The sequence below is a fragment of the Ambystoma mexicanum genome, chromosome 5q (assembly GCF_040938575.1).
Source record: "Ambystoma mexicanum isolate Mex_15411 chromosome 5q, UKY_AmexF1_1, whole genome shotgun sequence".
NCBI lineage: Eukaryota > Metazoa > Chordata > Amphibia > Caudata > Ambystomatidae > Ambystoma > Ambystoma mexicanum.
In genome coordinates this window covers 919,093,575-919,110,648 of record NC_090933.1, presented here as the reverse complement: position 1 = coordinate 919,110,648, position 17,074 = coordinate 919,093,575, and the positions used below count along the sequence as shown (strand labels likewise).

Below are 17,074 nucleotides of genomic sequence, written 5' to 3'. Positions count from 1 at the left end.
TGTGTCTCAGTCTCCTCCTTCTGCACCCTTACATAGTCCTCTTATTCAAGGAGCCTTGCTTGCTGACTCTAGCCTGAAGATTGGTGTTCCCCTTTTTTATTTAAAGGTGCCAATCAGTAGGCCCTGTGTCAAGCAGTATCCCATTCAGCTCCAAGGCACTGGATCACCCAGTTTCCTTCCTCTTAAATTGTATTACCGCTATGTGAAATTCAATTAGCTTACACATGTAATATATCAGTCCAGCTGAGGCAGGCCATGTCAGCATTATTCCCCAGCCCAGCCAGGGAGTATGGAACATCTGGGTTTTGGAGGCAGGTGCATTAGGCATGGGGAAGAGGCATGAAGGGCTTGAGGGATGCGAGGCAAGGTAGCATGAAAGGTGGTGGGACATCTAGACATGGATTTCATCTGAGGAATGGGGGATCCTTTCTTAGGGTGTCGGGGCATCAAGGGCTGGAGAGCAGGTCTAACTGGCGGTAAATGAGGATTAGCAGCATCCGCAGTATATGGAGATTTGCACTGCTTATGAAGGGAAGGTAGGGCCATGCTGGCTGAGGGTGCATTTGAGTCTGGAGGCATCTAAGCGTTGAGAGCCCCCCATCAATGTTCGGGTGTATAAGGATTGAGGGCATCCAGTGCCAGGTAGCATTTGAGGTTGGCGACCATCTCCAGTTTGGGTCATCCTTGTGGGCATCTCAGGATTAGATGCCTGCTGGGCTGCAGCATGCAGGCCTGAAGGTCGTGCAAGATGAGGGTTGTGCGCCTTATGTGGGAAGTTGGGGAGAGGGGAGTATGCTCCCTTTGATCTGAAAGCCACAATAACAATTCAGATGAGGTTCCCCTCTCCTCCACCCATTTGTGTACAGAAAGGGGACGTCGCCCAGTAATGGCACCATGGGGCTAACTAAAACCTATGATTGGATAACCCCGGAGCTCCATCTCGGTCATCAAATTATGCGTTGAAATGTTTTCTGTATTTTAAATGCGGACGCCAAGAAAACCATGAAGAAAGCAGGGGCATCTTTTCACAAACGGATGTGTTGCTAGAGGTTGGCGGTTGCTGTGACTACTTTACAGCAGGGATGTGGGGGGTAAAACACAACTGGGGGTCTTGCCGCAGTGCACCTTAATTAAGCCAACCACATATGCTTTAAGACCACACCACACGGGGCTCTTCCTCAGGCAGTAACCCTGCCTGTCTACTCTACTGCTGAGGAAGAAACCCATGTGGTCTTGAAAGCTAGGAGGCAGAAATATGAAGTTAGCCAATTAAAGGTATCATTGTTGCAAGATCTTCGATGTTTTGCTTTAAAAAACATGCAGTGCTTTACATTAGTATCTCCCATGTCTGAAGACTTGTGTGTGCAAAGTCTGTTTTCCGGGGGAACACAAAGAGCTGAATAATTGCTTAATAGGCGACAAGCAATCACTTATGCGTTCCCTTGAACACAAATCCCAAGGTCTGATTGCGCCTTCACCCCCGATGTCATGACACGAATCGGTTGAGTGTCCTGTAAACATTAGCAAGCCTCCCCTTGCTGCTTGAAGTGGTGTAATAGTGTGCACTGGCTCAGTCTACTGCTGTGAGGGGCTCTGCCAAGTGGGAGCCCCCCACGGGCTCTGAACAGGAGGCACATGGATGAGAATGAACCCCTCCTGCAAACACAGAGGGACCAGCGTTCTCCAAGATACTGTTCTTTTGGTCACACAGGCAGAGAGTTTTCAGTCAGTGTTACTTGGCAGGCAGCCTGGCTGTGCTGCAGGAGCCGGCATCCATAAGCATGATAAACGTGACGGCAAGTGTTCCGGAGCAAAGGGTTGCCTATAGGATGCGCCCAACAGGGCTTCTTGTCTTTCTTAATCTTCAATACAGAACTCCAAAATGTGCAACCACAAGGGCCCGGGAGGAAGTGGGTGAAACATAAAAGTTGGGGTTAAGTTACGGCAAATTAGTTAAGCAGCAGCATCCGTCGATGTGGACTCTGTCAGTTGTGTGTGCAGTAGAAATTGGAAAGGTCTGCTGGCCGGAGGTGAAACCAAACGGGAAGGGAACATGTAGGGCTTGATAGCTTTCTAGTAAAGTTCAAGAAATAGGACCCTATTCAAAGCCATGTATGTGTTATGAAAGCATTCAGTCTCCAGTTGCAAAGGGTTGGACAGGTTTTACATCTCCTTTGCTTTCAGGCTTCTCAACAATAGAGTTCATATATTAATAGGTTCCTCGTCCTGGGTTCCTCCCCTGTGGCTCACTTGGTGCACTACCATGCCAAGAACTGCCGCGAGGAAGATGGCCTCTAGTTTTCTTCTGTTTTGGGTGCGGGTCCCAGACCCGTACATCTATGCTTATTAGCTTCTGCAGACTTGGTTTACTCTCCTGTCAAATACTGCCAGGAGGAAGACGAATCGTGTTCACTTCTTGATATGTGCCTTTAAGGTTGGGGCCTAATCTATGTCCCTGTTGGGGAACCACTTCACCTTATGGCTCTAGCCACTTCTATCGTATTGTCACCACCTCCACCTCACTTACCTGTCGGAGGGGGCGCGGTTATGGGTTCCGACGCGCCCCATCCTGGCGCTGTTATCCCCGATACCGGTTGGGGGGTCCGCGGTTGTCCGCGACACCCGGCGCTTCCGGGGTTTCTGTGTCCCGGGGCCTGCGCATGCGCGGAAGACCGCGTCTTGGTCTTCACGCATGCGCAGTCCTCGAGGCGCTTGGGAAGCCACAAGCTTGCTTCCCAAGCCTCGTTTCGGACGCGGCAGCACTCGGGGATAACAGGGCTTGCGTTCCAAGCCTCCCGAGTGCTGCCGGTCTTATTTAAGGCGCATGATCCTGAAACTCACCGCGTCTCAATGCGGTTTGTTTCACGGATCGTGTCTTCGCTCCTGAAGCCTCGCTGCTTCAGCTCCAGTCCTTGCCAGCTCCAGCTTGCTCTCCTGTCCTCGCCTGCTCCAGCCTGCCCTTCGGTCCTCACCTGCTCCAGCCTGCCCTTCGGTCCTTGCCTGCTCCAGCCAGCCCTTCAGTCCTCACCTGCTCCAGCCTGCCCTTCAGTCCTTGCCTGCTCCAGCCTGCCCTTCAGTCCTCACCTGCTCCAGCCTGCCCTTCAGTCCTTGCCTGCTCCAGCCTTCTCCAGCCTTGTTCTACTGTTGTGCCCGCTACGGTCTTGCTCTTCTACCTTGCCTTCCAAGACCTGCCTGCCTCCTCCAGTCTTTTTGCATCCTCTGGAAACACCACAGCATTCCGTCCGCAATTCTATCTTACTACACTGCTCCAACACTGCAAGAACCAGGAAGGTGCATTTTTGTGGCGTTGGGAGCTGGCCCACCTCTAACCCTGTTGACTCTAGGGGAAGGGGTGTGCTGGTTTCTCGCGTTTCATATTCTTCAATCACCTGTCGGACAGCCTGGCGACCTCACCAAGAACAACTACCGGAAGCCCAGGTACTCAGCGCCCAAGAGACGCCATCTTTAACACGTATCCCAGTTGAATTCTAGATCTCTCCTTTATGTAAGGTGGCGCAGTAACCCAGACCCTCTGGAACCCCCAGCGGCGAGCCCATTCACTCCCATATCTTCCGGGACTTCTCTGATGGTATCCGGAGAGCCTCAGAGTTTGCCTTTGTTCGGTTCGGGTCTCTCTGGGCTTCCATAGACCTCTCAAGCACAGCGGCGGCTCTGCAGCTTCTGGCCTTCTGCAGTATGCGTACCCGTTACAGACCGATTGGTCCACCACGTCTGCGAGGTTGGGTTACTGCTTTGCCAAGGGTCCTTCAGCGTCAGACCCGCTGGGGATACCGTCTGTTCCTCTTCGGCGTCCTGAACTGCAGCCACTTGAACTTCCCGTGCCAAGCAGCTCCTGGTCCTTGGTTCCACCTGGGATGGCGGAGCCACAATGTAAGTCCTTCGTCGTTTCTTATCTGATCTTACAGTCGATAACTAGAATGCTCAGTCAAGTTACATGGAGCGTTCTCTACGGCTTTGTACCTCCTTCTCGTCCCAGTATTTATCCGATATGCTCCCTAATCTTCCTCATCTAAGTATCACAGATTTACAAAGGTGTATGTGAGTATTTTTAAAAGGTTTAGGATCTAGGGGATATGGAGGTGTGTAGGGTGAGGGATGTCCTACCGTGTTCTCCTCAGATGTTCTCCCTTGTCCCCAGAGGGGTGGTCTCTTTCCATGAGATCTTCTAGCTGAGTACCTCCCCCCAGGTGACCTATTGGATAGCAGCCTCACCACCCTGGCCTCATGAGAAGAGCCTCCCCCTGGGGAGAAGTGACGACATCTCGGGATTCGTCATAACTGGTACAGTGAGCATCCTCTGCACCCTCTCAAGATGTCCATGATTCAATCTATACATTTCCAAATTACACTTTGCATGCAGACTCAACATGGTCTCCAGCTTCACTCTAGCTTACGCAACACTACTGTGTGAGTTTGATGCACTGGCATCAGGACCCATACACTTAAGAAAACACATGAAAACTATTATTTTCATTAAGTATCCAAACAATGAAACTATGTATCCGTCTATTTAATCATCATCACCTGAACCATCATGTGGTTGAAATCTGATGCAAATCAAGTAGCGAAATGAGTAAACTTCTTGTAAAAATGAACAAGCTAATGCCTGGTCTAAATTTGCCCTGCCTTCAGCAGGATTACAGTTTTTAAAACATTGCCATAAACCTATTACTTAAAAAAAATAGAAACTTAACAAAGCAAAATATTTCACTTTTATAATATGAGGTGAAAGTCAGGAATTTGAAATGATGGAACAATGGCCAATGTTAGGAACATGACTGTATCCCTAACTTTTAAAGAGGTCAGAGCATTGGCGAGCATGGACAGGTCTCCCTGGCTCTCTTTTAGCTGCACATTCTGTCGGCTTTATACACCTGCAACCTTTTGACAGGTTGCAGGTGTGTACTTCCAATTGGATTTGCTCGACCATAATTAAGAGGACATGCCTGACCTTGACTGCACTTTAAAGGCATCTTTCTCGTCCCAGTACAAAAGTGGTGAAATGGTCTGGTGTTCATTACTATCACTCTCCTCTTCCTCGTCTCAGTACTGTAAAGTGTCATATCTGGTGAAATGATGGGAGCTGGCTTATAATAGCCCATAAAGACAGGGAGGGTTAGGTTGGCCGTCAATGCTTTAAAGCTAAAAACTGCCTGTCGCTTATACAGCCTATTGCTGTCACTTTGGGCCATACTGCCCAAGATAATGGTATTCGTCTTCTTTAGCTCCACCCCCAGTGGCCGTCGTCAGATTTAAAAGCGCAAGTAAAGTGCAAGTAAGAACCAATGATGAGCCATAAAGGTTTAGGGGGTTTGCTTGTCAATCTATGTAAGATACCCATGTTGGAGAAAAGGAGTTACAGGTAAGTAACTTGTTCGTTCTCCAGCATGAGATATTACATGGATTCACTTGCTCATGAATATGATTATACAGCAGTACATATGCAATCACCGGAGGTGGCACATGCTTTACAGAAGCAATATGACTCACTTCTGCAACACACTCACCTCAAGCAAACAGGCTGTGAAGCACTGCCTGGCCAACACAGGACTCCCCATAGAATCCCTGTCAATGCAGTAGAATGTTGTGAAGCTATGAGTCGACCTCCACGTAGCAGCCCTGAAAAAGTCCAGCAGGGGAACACCAGGCAGGAAATCTGTAGTAGAAGCCACGGCTCTGGTGGAATGGACCCTAGGCCTTCCTGGCAACAGCCTGTCACAAGTTGATGGCAATGCGTGATACAGCGAGAGAGCCACCTGGAAATGGAGGCCTTGGAGAGGTTCTTCCCCTGTCCTCCAGGTGCATATCTCATAAAAAACTGAGAGGTTGTGAGAAAAGTCTTAATAAACCTTCAAAGCACGTGCCACGTCCAGTGAATGCAAAGCCCGTTCTGCGGGAGAAGCAAGATTGGTAAAGAAGAAGGGCAGAACTAAAGGTTTGTTCAAATGAAAGTCTGATGGAACGTTTGGCCCGAAGGATGAGTGAGTCCGTAGCATCACCTTCGACTGATGAAAAGACAAATACAGTGGTTTACAAGAGAGAGCTTGCAACTCACCAACACGTCTGGTGGTAGTGATCGCCACCAGAAAAACAGTCTTCCAAGACAAAAACTTTAGTGGAACACAAAAGGAGGACTCCTCATTTTTGACAGAACTATGTTGAGCTCCCACGCGGGGAGTCGTCACAGGAGGGAATGCCCTGAACAGACCATTTAGGAACTCTTTATGTCTGTGAGACCACAAGGAAGGCCTGCTAGGTGTCTGAGTGCACTGGGAAATAGTCGCAAGATGCACCATGATAGATGAGTGAGCAAGTCCTGCTTTTGCTAGGGAGAGCAGATATGGCAGAATTTGAGGAACTTTAATGCAAAGGGGAGAAATCCTCTCCGAGCCACACTTCAGTGAGAAACGTTTCCATTTGTGCTTATAGCATGCAAGCGTCAACTGTGCCCTTGCCTTAGCAAGAACATCCTTACATTCTGCGGGCAATGAGTGATGTCCCAATTCTAGGTTTGCAGGAGTCAAGCTGCTAGTTTCAATGGCACTGGGTCGTGATGAAGAACAGACCCTCCCTCCCTCGAGAGCAGGTCCAAAAGAGGAGGCAGTTGGCAGTTTGAAGCAAGGAGCCACCAACAGGTGGAGAAGCTCTGATTACCCGATCTGCCGGGCCACGCCGGAGCAATGAGTATCATTTTACACTGGGTCTGTTTGAGTGCCCTTAGCAGTCGCAGAATCAGAGTGATTGAAGGGAACGCGTAGAGAAATCGTCCCTCCGAGGGGAATGAGAAGGCGCCCCCTAGACTCCTTGGTTGCGGGTATCGACAGGCAAATCTTTGGCACTTTGTGTTTGCTGCCACGGCGAATAGGTTGATCTGAGCCCGATCCTACTTGGAGAAGAGATGAAGAACTTGAGCCTGCTGAAGTTCCCACTTGTGGCAGGATCGCAGTTCTCTGCTGAGAGAGTTTGTGATGGTATTGGTATTGTGAATGCCAGTTCCACAATCGTTTGCGCCTTTTCGGCTGAAATGGGAGAGCGGGTTCCCCCCTGCTTCCTGATGTAGAACATGGTGGTCGTGTTGTCCATGAAAATGCCGACCACCTTGCCCTGGAGTTGGGGCTTCAATGACATGAGAGCCCAGAACACTGCTCGCAGTTCCAAGACGTTGTGCAACCCCATCTCCTCCGGTTGCCATAAGCCCCAGGAGTGAATTTGCCATGTTTGCGCTGTAAGGAACTCATGGTGGACAAGGAAGACAGACACAAGTCATCAAAAGTTCAAGGGTGTTTATTAAACTGTATGTGCAGGTTGGAAAAACACCTAATCTAAACCTAAATCTAAGATGGGAGCAAGCTACGACCATCAAATAATAATAAGGCAGTCCTAGTGGCGTCTTGTCAAATAAAAGGGCCTATACTAGGAAAAACCTATTGCTAATCCTTACGCTAAACACAAACAAATAGTGTGGGTTAGGGTTCAATTCACAAAAAATAAGTCGCGATGCGGTAGTCAGGGTCTCTCTTCCCCACGTTTTGCGCACAGGACAAGGTAGGACTCCGGAGCACATCACACGCACAAGCTTTCCCAGCACGAGCTAACAGTTCTGCTCTCAACTATCAGAGCCTTCAGTGGTTAAGTCTCTTTTCTACAAATAGTCTCTTACCTCCGAGGATCTGATGTGTTCCAAAATAATAAACAAAAGTTCCTTTCTGCTTGTACGTTGGGTGATATCTTTTCACCCCTTGGTCCCCCTTCTCGGGCTCAGATCCACAAGAAGTTCTTAACAATATCAGGTCCTTCGGTATTCAAGTGTCACGCTCCAAGGGTTGGATGGGTTCCAAAAGATTAAACAAAAGGTAAACAAAAAAAATCTAAAGTTCTTCTCTGCTTGCGTTTGGGTGATAACTCGTCACCCTTGGGTTCCCCCTCTTCCGGGCTCAGACCCTTTTTCGATTGTAAGCTTCCCTCCTCTGGGTTCACTATGACTTTCAACACAATCTCATCTGTGAAAATTACGAATCTTGATGTCTTTTTGAACAGTTCACTGTGGACATCCCTCTTCCGGGTTCACTCTTGTCAACACACTATTGATTGGGACTTCAGACTTCGCCCCCTTTTATTGGCATCCCTCGGTCGGGATCACTCTTGAAAATTTTACGATGTAGGATTCGCTTCCCTTAGCTTCACAAACATCTGTCGGTCAAAGGCTTTCGACTGTGGAGAGGATTTTACTAGACCCCTGTATGACCACTTTGAACCCCTTCTCGCCGTTCTCACCAAGGTCTTCTGGTTACGGTAGTACAACAACAGGATAATCACCCAGAGTTTCCCAAGTGAATACTCATGTGGTGCTTGACATTTCTACGCTGGCTTTCCCCTTGCGTATCAAAAGTTATTTGTACTTTCTTTAATCAGCCGCTTGCTACTTTAGTTGAACACATTTCGGTTTCTTATCGGCTCTCCCCTCGATTCACTGGCTGTGATGAAATGATTGGCTTTTCTTGTCTCTGGAGTCAAGGCCGGTAGCATGGGGCCAAGCGTCTCTCTCCGGCTTGGTTGTCAGCGGAGGAGGACCCATGTACCGTTGATCTGCTGCAACACACGCTAGCTATTATTTGCGGTCTTATGATTCCTTCTGCTGAGGTTTCACAGGCCTTGCTCGGAAAGGGAAAGGTCACTTGTCTCCTTGGTATCCTCTCGATTCGTGCCGTCTTTCTCCTCCTCTTGAACTGCTGTGCTGAGTTAGCTCTCCCGTAGTGCGGTCTGCCTTGCTCATCAGGTGTGTGCGATTCTGGTCAATTGCCTGACTTTGCCTGACCCTGGTGTTGGGACATGTCAGGTAGGCGGCTATGGTATTTGTCCGTCGTCATTCGTGGTGTGCGAAAGTGTTCATGTTGGAAAAGGGGCAGGGGGTAGAGTGTTAAGAGTGTCCTACGGGGCAGGATGGGGAAAGGTGTTATAAGAAGGGGTATGCCACGTATCACCCATCAGTGTCCCACCTCCACTCCCCGAGGAACCCCCATCCAGGTGATCCTCCCTCACTGGTCTACTCCCAGGTACTGGATCCAATAGCAATGGCCGTGTCCTGGCCACCTGGATGACAGATCCCCGGGGACTAGTAAGTGAGATACCTTCAGGTTTCTCACAGCGCTCCCACCCTTCTAGGGAGGCTCTGGTGGTGACCACGGCATGATAAGCTGCAAGACGAAAGGGAGCCTCCTGTGCGAGATGCTGATGAATGGAACAACTGTGATGAATCAAATTTCAGGGTGCCAGTGGTCCATGGGTGAATATCTGTTTCTAAAGCATCAATCAGCTCCACACCTCGAATACACCGTAATGGATCCGAACAGATGGGATGAAACAAGCATACAATCAAAATGATAAACCTCCATGTTCAATTTTGGTAACGTGGCCGGAACGGCAGACTTATCTCCTCTATTGGTTGTGGATCATTGGTTATTTGTAGCACAGCTAAAATACAATTATTACCCAATTATAAAAGGAGTGTCCAGTCAAGGTTGTATAAAAATACCTTCTTTATTATTATCACAACAGACAATCTAATAACACTACTAAATACAACCCACCCTGTAAAGGAATGCAGAGAACAGACAGTTTCTCAGAAGGAAAAGGGATGCACTCTGGATACTGACAGGAGGGTAGTTGGTATGGCTAATAATCACAATCGTTTTCTAAAAGGCTTCTTGGCTTCAGCAAAAAGGGAGAAAGGGTCTTAAAACGTCTCTATGGGCCTTCTGGGAAGGACCAGGGTGACAGAACCACAAGGTACCTCTTGCTGTAGTTGTTCTTGGTGTTCAACAGAATTGAGTAGGCTTCAGGGTGATTTTCAGGCTTCTGCAACAGAGTTCAAGATGGGAGCCAGCGGCTGGTATCAGGCGGCAAGACGGTTTGGCAAGCAAAGCTTGGGGAACGGCTGCAGGCTGGCCTTCACAGCGACTCTGGTTCAGGGATTGTTGTCTCAATGCTGATCAGAGGTTCAGAAGTGCTGGTTGAGACGTCTCGTGTTCGTTCAGCGGCTGCGCCTTGACGCCAGTAGTTTGAGGCTTGAAGGCAGTCAGCGTTGCAGGCGGTTTGCGGATCAAGAAACTCGACTGGCCCAAGAATGTCCTTAAAGGAAGATGGCGGCATGTGCGTGTCATTGCAATTCTCCCCGCCTCTTCAATGGACTTGCTTTGTCCCTTGAGGCAGGGCATGCTGTGTGCTGGCTGGGCATCAGTACTGAAGTGGCTGGAGGGTCTTCTGATTTCTTTTCTCCCTCTGTTCCCTGGGAGAAGTTAAGGAGAGGGATCTTGCTTCCTCATTTGGATGTTCCTAGCCTTCCTTCACTGGCGGAAGGCAGACTGTACCTTCGGCCAGGGTGCAAGGATAAGTTCTTCTTTCTGCTTCAAGTGAAGTCTTCAGATGATCTGCTTAAAGAGGTACTCCAGCTCTCTTTTAAAGCCAAGTGGGTCACAGTAATTGGTGTAGGCTAAGCCTACCTTAGTGAACCAATCCTGGGGTCCCTATCAACAATTTTCTATATGCGTGAGGTCATAACCAGAGTGCTTTGCAACAGGAAAAGGGGTGAAACTGGAACAAGGTGTGTCCCAGAAACAATATGGCGGATCCTGCCTCTCAACAGAAAGAGCCCTGGGATCACTGCCCTGTGATACTAGGTCCCACCCACCTTCTTGTCGGCTGTGATCAAAGAGTCTCTCTGGTTAATGGTTCTCCTTGTGTGGTTCCTTTTTAAAGGGGTAGATCTCCCTTTAAGATGCTGCGAGACAAGACCCTATGGCTTCTGCAAACCACATTCTTGTATCTTATGAATGGGTCCTCCTAGCAGGGGTTGTCTACTGCAAATAGACTCAGACATGTTAGTTCACTATCATTAATATGGAGAGGAGGGAGCTGGCTTCAGGTTGACGCAGTTACATATGAAAGGTTTGTTGGGTTTCCTGTCTCCTTTGTTATCCTCTGCAGCCAGTACCCTCTATTGATATGCTAATCACTGCCACCAGATGCAGGGCTTAACAAAGAAGCAGGGCGATTCCATGGAGCACTTGTCATTTAACCAAACTTTACATGGCGGGGGGAAGCTTTTCCTCCCCCTCGTTGAGATGACATTGTGCTCTCCCCTGCTGTCATATTCCAACTAAATATGACAGGGGCAGACTGGACATGTTGTAGGCTGTGTCCAGGCCAGAGTATACAGGTCTATGCATTTGTTGTGGTGTGAGCATAGGAAAATGTGTGTGGATTAGTCCCACACAATTTCCTGAGGAAGGTCTACCATCACCCATTTACTTTAAAATGTCCAAAAAAAAAGCCCAGGTGAGCCCATGCCCACCATGCGGATGGTCGTATTCCTCACACCACCACTGCAAGGTTGTCCGGAACGCTGGGATGAGGGTGATCTTGTCATTCCAGGAGCCCGATATTTGTTGCCACCTGGCATCCAGGAACTGTTGTAACATTCTCATCTGCAGCCAGCAATGAGGGACTAGAGGGATGCATTAGGAAATCATCCCCAGCAACGATTTGATGGAGCGGACAGTTGATGTTGCACTTTGCAAAAGAAATGCCTTCACCCTCTCTTCCGACTTCAGGCTGAAGGGAAGGGCCTTGAATTGGTAATGCTTGCCGTTGACAAACCAGAGGAATCGACGGTGCCTGCGATGAATGGGGATGTGAAAGTAGGCATCATACAGGTCCAGGGAGGCCAGGAAGTGTCTGTGCTCCAGTTGTCAGAACACGTGCTGTAACATGAACATCCAGAACATTTGGGACTTGAGAAATGTGTTGAGTTGTCTTAGGTCGAGGATGGGTCTCCACCTGCCTGACTTCTTTTGTCCTAGAAAGTATCTGGAGTACACTCTGTACAATCACAGAGGCAATTTGGCACTGGCTCTTTTGACCCCTTTTTTCAACAGTGCCTGAACCTCATGCAAGAGTAGAGGCAGATGCTGTTCTTTCTTCATGACGGGAGGAATGGAGGAGCATTTCTCTTGGAATTCGAGGGTGTGACCCAGCTGAACAATGCTGAGCACCCACTTGTCGATGGAGATGTTGCTCCACCCTTCCACAAATTGTGATAGTTGGCTTTCACTCGGGTGCTGAAGTGGGGGGAAGGGCCCTGGACTTGGTCAGGCCTGATTGGGTGTCTGCGTTCTGGAGGATGTTCCTTGCTGATGCTGTGCACCCCTTCTGTACGACTCCGATTGTCCCCTGTAAGCCTCTTGAGCACTGGAATGGGAGGGTTGACGATAGGACGGCTTGTAGTCCCTTTGAAGATGTTGAGAAACGCTCCTTTGGGGTGGGGGGTTGAAAGGACTGCCTTTGCTGCTGAAGCGTGCCCAGAGAGCAAGTCGTTTCAGTATCCGTCTTACTGGACTGCAGGGTATCGTCAACAACCTTGCTGAAGCGGTCCACTCCATCGAACAGCATGTCAACAACTTTGGCCTGGAGAACCGCTCAGAAGTTGGTGGCCTTGCGCCATTCCCTGATGAAGCAGAACTGCTTGTTGCCCATTCGCCGGAAATCCGAGTGCACAACGTCTAGGGTGGCCAAGATGGAATGGTCAGAAGCAATGTCTTCTTCGTGGAAAAGGCTAAAGCCTCTGCCTTCTTGTTCTCTGGTAGGAAATCTAGGGTGGGTCCCCGTTTATACCAGAGCTCTCTATCATTCCTGGAGAGAATGTCCAATGCGTTAGCAGCTTGAATCGTGGATGCAGCTGTAGTGTTGATATGTTTGTCCATCATGTCCAGCTTCTTACCCTCTGGATCTGGAGGGACCGTACATTGCAAAGAGGGGTTGAAAGACCACTTTCTCGCGCAGCCAAAAACCACTGTCCGGTGACGGTTGAGAGCGTAAACATTTGGAGACTGTGTGCGGCAATCTGTACTTTTTCTCTAGTTACTCTTTGTCCGGAGGAGCGGAGAAAGGGTTCTTCATGACTAACAGGCCGTCTTCCCAAATGTCATCCAGTAGAGAGATTGACACATTGAGGGCAAGTCCATATTTGGAGGTTCGCCATCTGCAGGAATGAGGTTGTCAAAATCATCCGTGCCTCGCGTACCCTGGGGCATATCTGTGTCAAGATTAATAACCGTGTCTGTGAGAGCAGCAGCCTCCACTACGGGAAGCACTGTAATGGACAATTGCGAAGAGCAGATGGAGTCCGATGAGGAGGTGGTCGTTGGTGGAGCCATCAACGAGGATCTAGATGAGGAACATTTGAGCTTCGTAGACGGATGTGAGGATTGGGTCGTTCATGGCACATGACTTGTCGACAGTGCATGCCTCATCGGTGAAGTCGTGGTCGCCAAGCAGAGCTTCTCAGACAAAGGGGCTGCTGTGCCCATCGTCGACACGGTGGTCGTCGGCGCCGCAGCTGTGGAGCCCGTCAACGAAGAAGCAGTAGTAGGAGGAGCGTGAGATGATTTTTCCTTTTTTAGTATCTTCCCCACGGAAGTGTCTTCAAAGGATCTCGACCTCTTAGCTGAAGGAGGGAGCTCTACGGGCCTGCTGACCCTAGCTGAGGCATGACTACACACTGAGGCCGAATCAGAGGCCTTAGCACCTTCTTCACTCCAGGTCATCAACCTTCTATGACAATCTTTCCGTGTCTTAGAAGAAAAAGACTGGCAAATGGAACAGACGTCCGCATCGTGTTCTGGAAGTATGCAGTAGATGCATTTCTGATGCCTGTCTTCGACGAAGTTGTTCTTTAGGCCGTTCTTCGAGCAGGCCCTGAAAAGACTCTTCCTTGTGGCATCCGACATGGTGAAGGCCCAAGTCAGAGACTGCGGCCTCACATGGTCTGGAGATCTGACGATTGACCGGATCTCAACCGGCAACAGCAGTAACAACGGTGACTAGGATGAAGAAAAAATATAGTTTTTCACAAAAATAGAAACAAATGTATTGTGATTTTTGAGGAGCGAAATCTGAGGACTCCCACCCAATACAAAAACATGCAGTAAAAATCTGAAGATGCCGCTGGCTGGAGAGCTAAGGAGGACGAATGCCATTGGTTTGGGCAGTATGACCCAAAGGGACAGCAATAGGCTGTATACACGACACGCATTTTTTAGCTTTAAAGCAAAGTGCTTTAATATTACTGAGGATTCCCAGCCTGACGACAGGGAATATTCATGAGCATGTGAATCCATGTAAGATCCCATGCTGGAGAATAATGAAAGCATACCATCAAACTCCGTTCTGGGATATACAAAGCAGACCACCACATTTTCAACAGAGTCTCGGGTGGTGACCTGACATGAAAAACATGCTTTTAGGAATAACAGAGTGCATTATAGTTGTGGCCATCTTTGGCCCACAGATCGCACAGCCATGCTTACGGTGCTCCATGCCTACTTACGTACTCCTGCCCGCTTGATGGTGGGATCTTGGGCCATGGATGCAAAAGGCATGTCGTGGCTATCATGGTGGATGGAGAAAGTGGGGGGAGCCAAGAAACTGCAAGTATGCTTCCTTGGACAGGCCCAATGAAGGGTCAGGGACATTGCCATGAGAGAATGCACTCCTCCTCCCCATCTGCGTGGGCTCAACTTGTGCCCTATAACCCTGTATATCTGACAGCCCCAACACTGCCTGCCCATTTCTTAGGGTGTTATTCTGTGTCTGACCTTATTTTTACCACACCTCAGTTTGATTATGGGTACTCTCAATGGTGCCTCAATTTCACAAGTCCTAAACTGAAGTTGTGTGGAGGGGGGCAGGGGAGAGAGGTGGTATAGTGGTTATGTCACTGATTGTAGAGCCAAGAGCGAGCGCGGGGTTCTAATCGCAGCTTCAGTACCTGAACAAAAAAATAATGTGACACTGGGTTAATCTGTTTTTGTGTCTCTGTCTCAAACTGTAAATACCTGTAATGTAAGGTACATATGTGAAAAACACTTACATAAAGGCATCATCTACTACTGTAACAATGGCAATTTCCTCCAGAACGTCCATCACACCTCATTCTCGTAACACAGTGATACACATACCCCACAACCCAGGTGCTCCTGCTTCACAACAGCATCTTTCCCCAAAGCTCTGTGCTGCTCGCTGGAGCTAGGATTGTACTAGATCTATCCACGGCCCCTTCCCCAACCCCAATGCTCTACTTAATACTGTTCCCAACATCTATTCCAGAGCAGGCTGCACCTTACATGTGCCAACCATAGCATGCAGAGGAGGCTTCATTCCTGCTACTGGGGCATTTGAGGCTGCGCTTGGCATATGATGATGGACAATGTGAGAGTGAACTTCCCATGTGGTGATTGTACCACCTTTACATGGTCTGGGTGATCGCTTAGCGAGTTAACCGCTTGCCAGCCTGTACTGCACGAGCGCAGATCCTGGCAGGGCAGAGCCAGCCCTTCACCCTCCCGAGATCGATACATTGAATAACAGAATCCAGCAGGAAGCACCGTAGGAAATAATGGGAAACAAGGCATTCGTTTAGGCACTGGGTAGCATTAGCGGGGCCCTTGGGGTGGCCATAACTGGACAGATAAGGCAGCGCACTACACATGGAGGCCCTACAATGTATGCATGGCTTTGACTTTCACTGCAGGCCATTACTAATGCATTTCTGGCTTTCATTGGCATTGAACTACAGCACCTGCATATGATCTGCAATTTTTAAACAAAAAGTACCACCTGTGTGTAAACATAAAATAATGGCTCAAGCCAAAAGCCACAGCTATTGGCTTTGTTAATGCGCGTTTGACTTCCAACTGACAGCACTGTCGGTCTTTCGAGTTGAAATCCCGACGTTCAGATATTCAAATATGTGTTCTGGGGGTTCTATGTCATTTTTTCGTCGGCATTTCAAAGCCTGCAATTTAAACGTCTTTGCGAGCTCATCCAATGTTTTTTTGGGGGGTGGGGCGGGGTGTCCCACCTACTCCCTTGCCTGCACCGATTTTTACCTATACCCAACCCCCCACCACTAATCTGACCTTTCAACCCCCCCCCCCCCCCTAAAAAATGTGATGAACTGTCAAAGACGTTTAAACTGCAGGCTTTTTGAAATGCCTGACGATGAAAGAACGTCGTGCTGTTCTGGGGTACAGCTCATGCTTGAAGTGCTCGCCTGCGACACCGGCCGAAGCTTGAATCCCAGCAGGGCTGACCGAGGTCGATGGAGTGCCTGTATTGGGTTATAGACAGCAATAGCTGCATCGCTGAGTAGCTGGGGGAATGCTGCACAACGCAGTGTATACATAGAACACGCGGCAGCCTACGCTAAGAGTACACAGGTCTGGACATGTGACATCACCACCGCTCTGTAATCAGTTATTACACTTGACTTCATGTGTGACCATCAATGCCCTCCAGCACTTAAAGCTGTGACAGCGTTACAAATTCCTTTCTTGTGAAATAGCTGTCCATGACGCTTTACAGCCAGTACCAGGTAAGGAGCTCTTTAGGGCAGCATGTGTAGTGAGTGCACTGCTGTAGTGTAAGACATGACGGCAGGAATCTGCACATTGCGGCTCATTTTCAAGCACAAAACGAAAACCTTTTTATTAAACTGCTTAAACTACTTGTCTGCAACGCAGTAGAAGCTGCATATTATTTGTTTTTTATCCAGATCATCAGCAACTGGAAGATCTCTTAGGATACAGTAAGCAAGAGGCCACAAGGGGATGGTAGCGCGTGGCCGTGTATCACAAGGAATACAACATACCTTGCAGCACATACAAAGATATTGCAAGTCACCTGGCAGTTCTGTGACCTTTTAAGGAACTCCTCGGTGACCTGCAATACACTTGTAAATTAAAGCAGGCGTTGCTCTAGCCCATAGATTATAGATGGAGTATATGGTCCTATGATGAGACCCACACACTTGTTTCGAGATGTACGGTTCTTCATGGACGACACACAATACATATGATAGAAACCACAGGCAGGACCTTGCCTGCTCTCCACGAATTGCCTTGAATGGCTGACAAACTCATGTGTCACTGGCGAGAATCCGGGATGCTGGTAGGGTGGGATGAGCAGTGGCTGACAGGAGAATGCTGAACATTACCAC

General features: G+C 48.8%; 1 protein-coding gene across 7 annotated transcripts in view; it reads right to left on the bottom strand.

Annotated features, from left to right (window-relative positions):
• The window catches only part of VPS13B (vacuolar protein sorting 13 homolog B), a 3,421,660-nt gene that overhangs the window by 77,370 nt on the left and 3,327,216 nt on the right, over window positions 1-17,074 (bottom strand). The window lies entirely within an intron of this gene.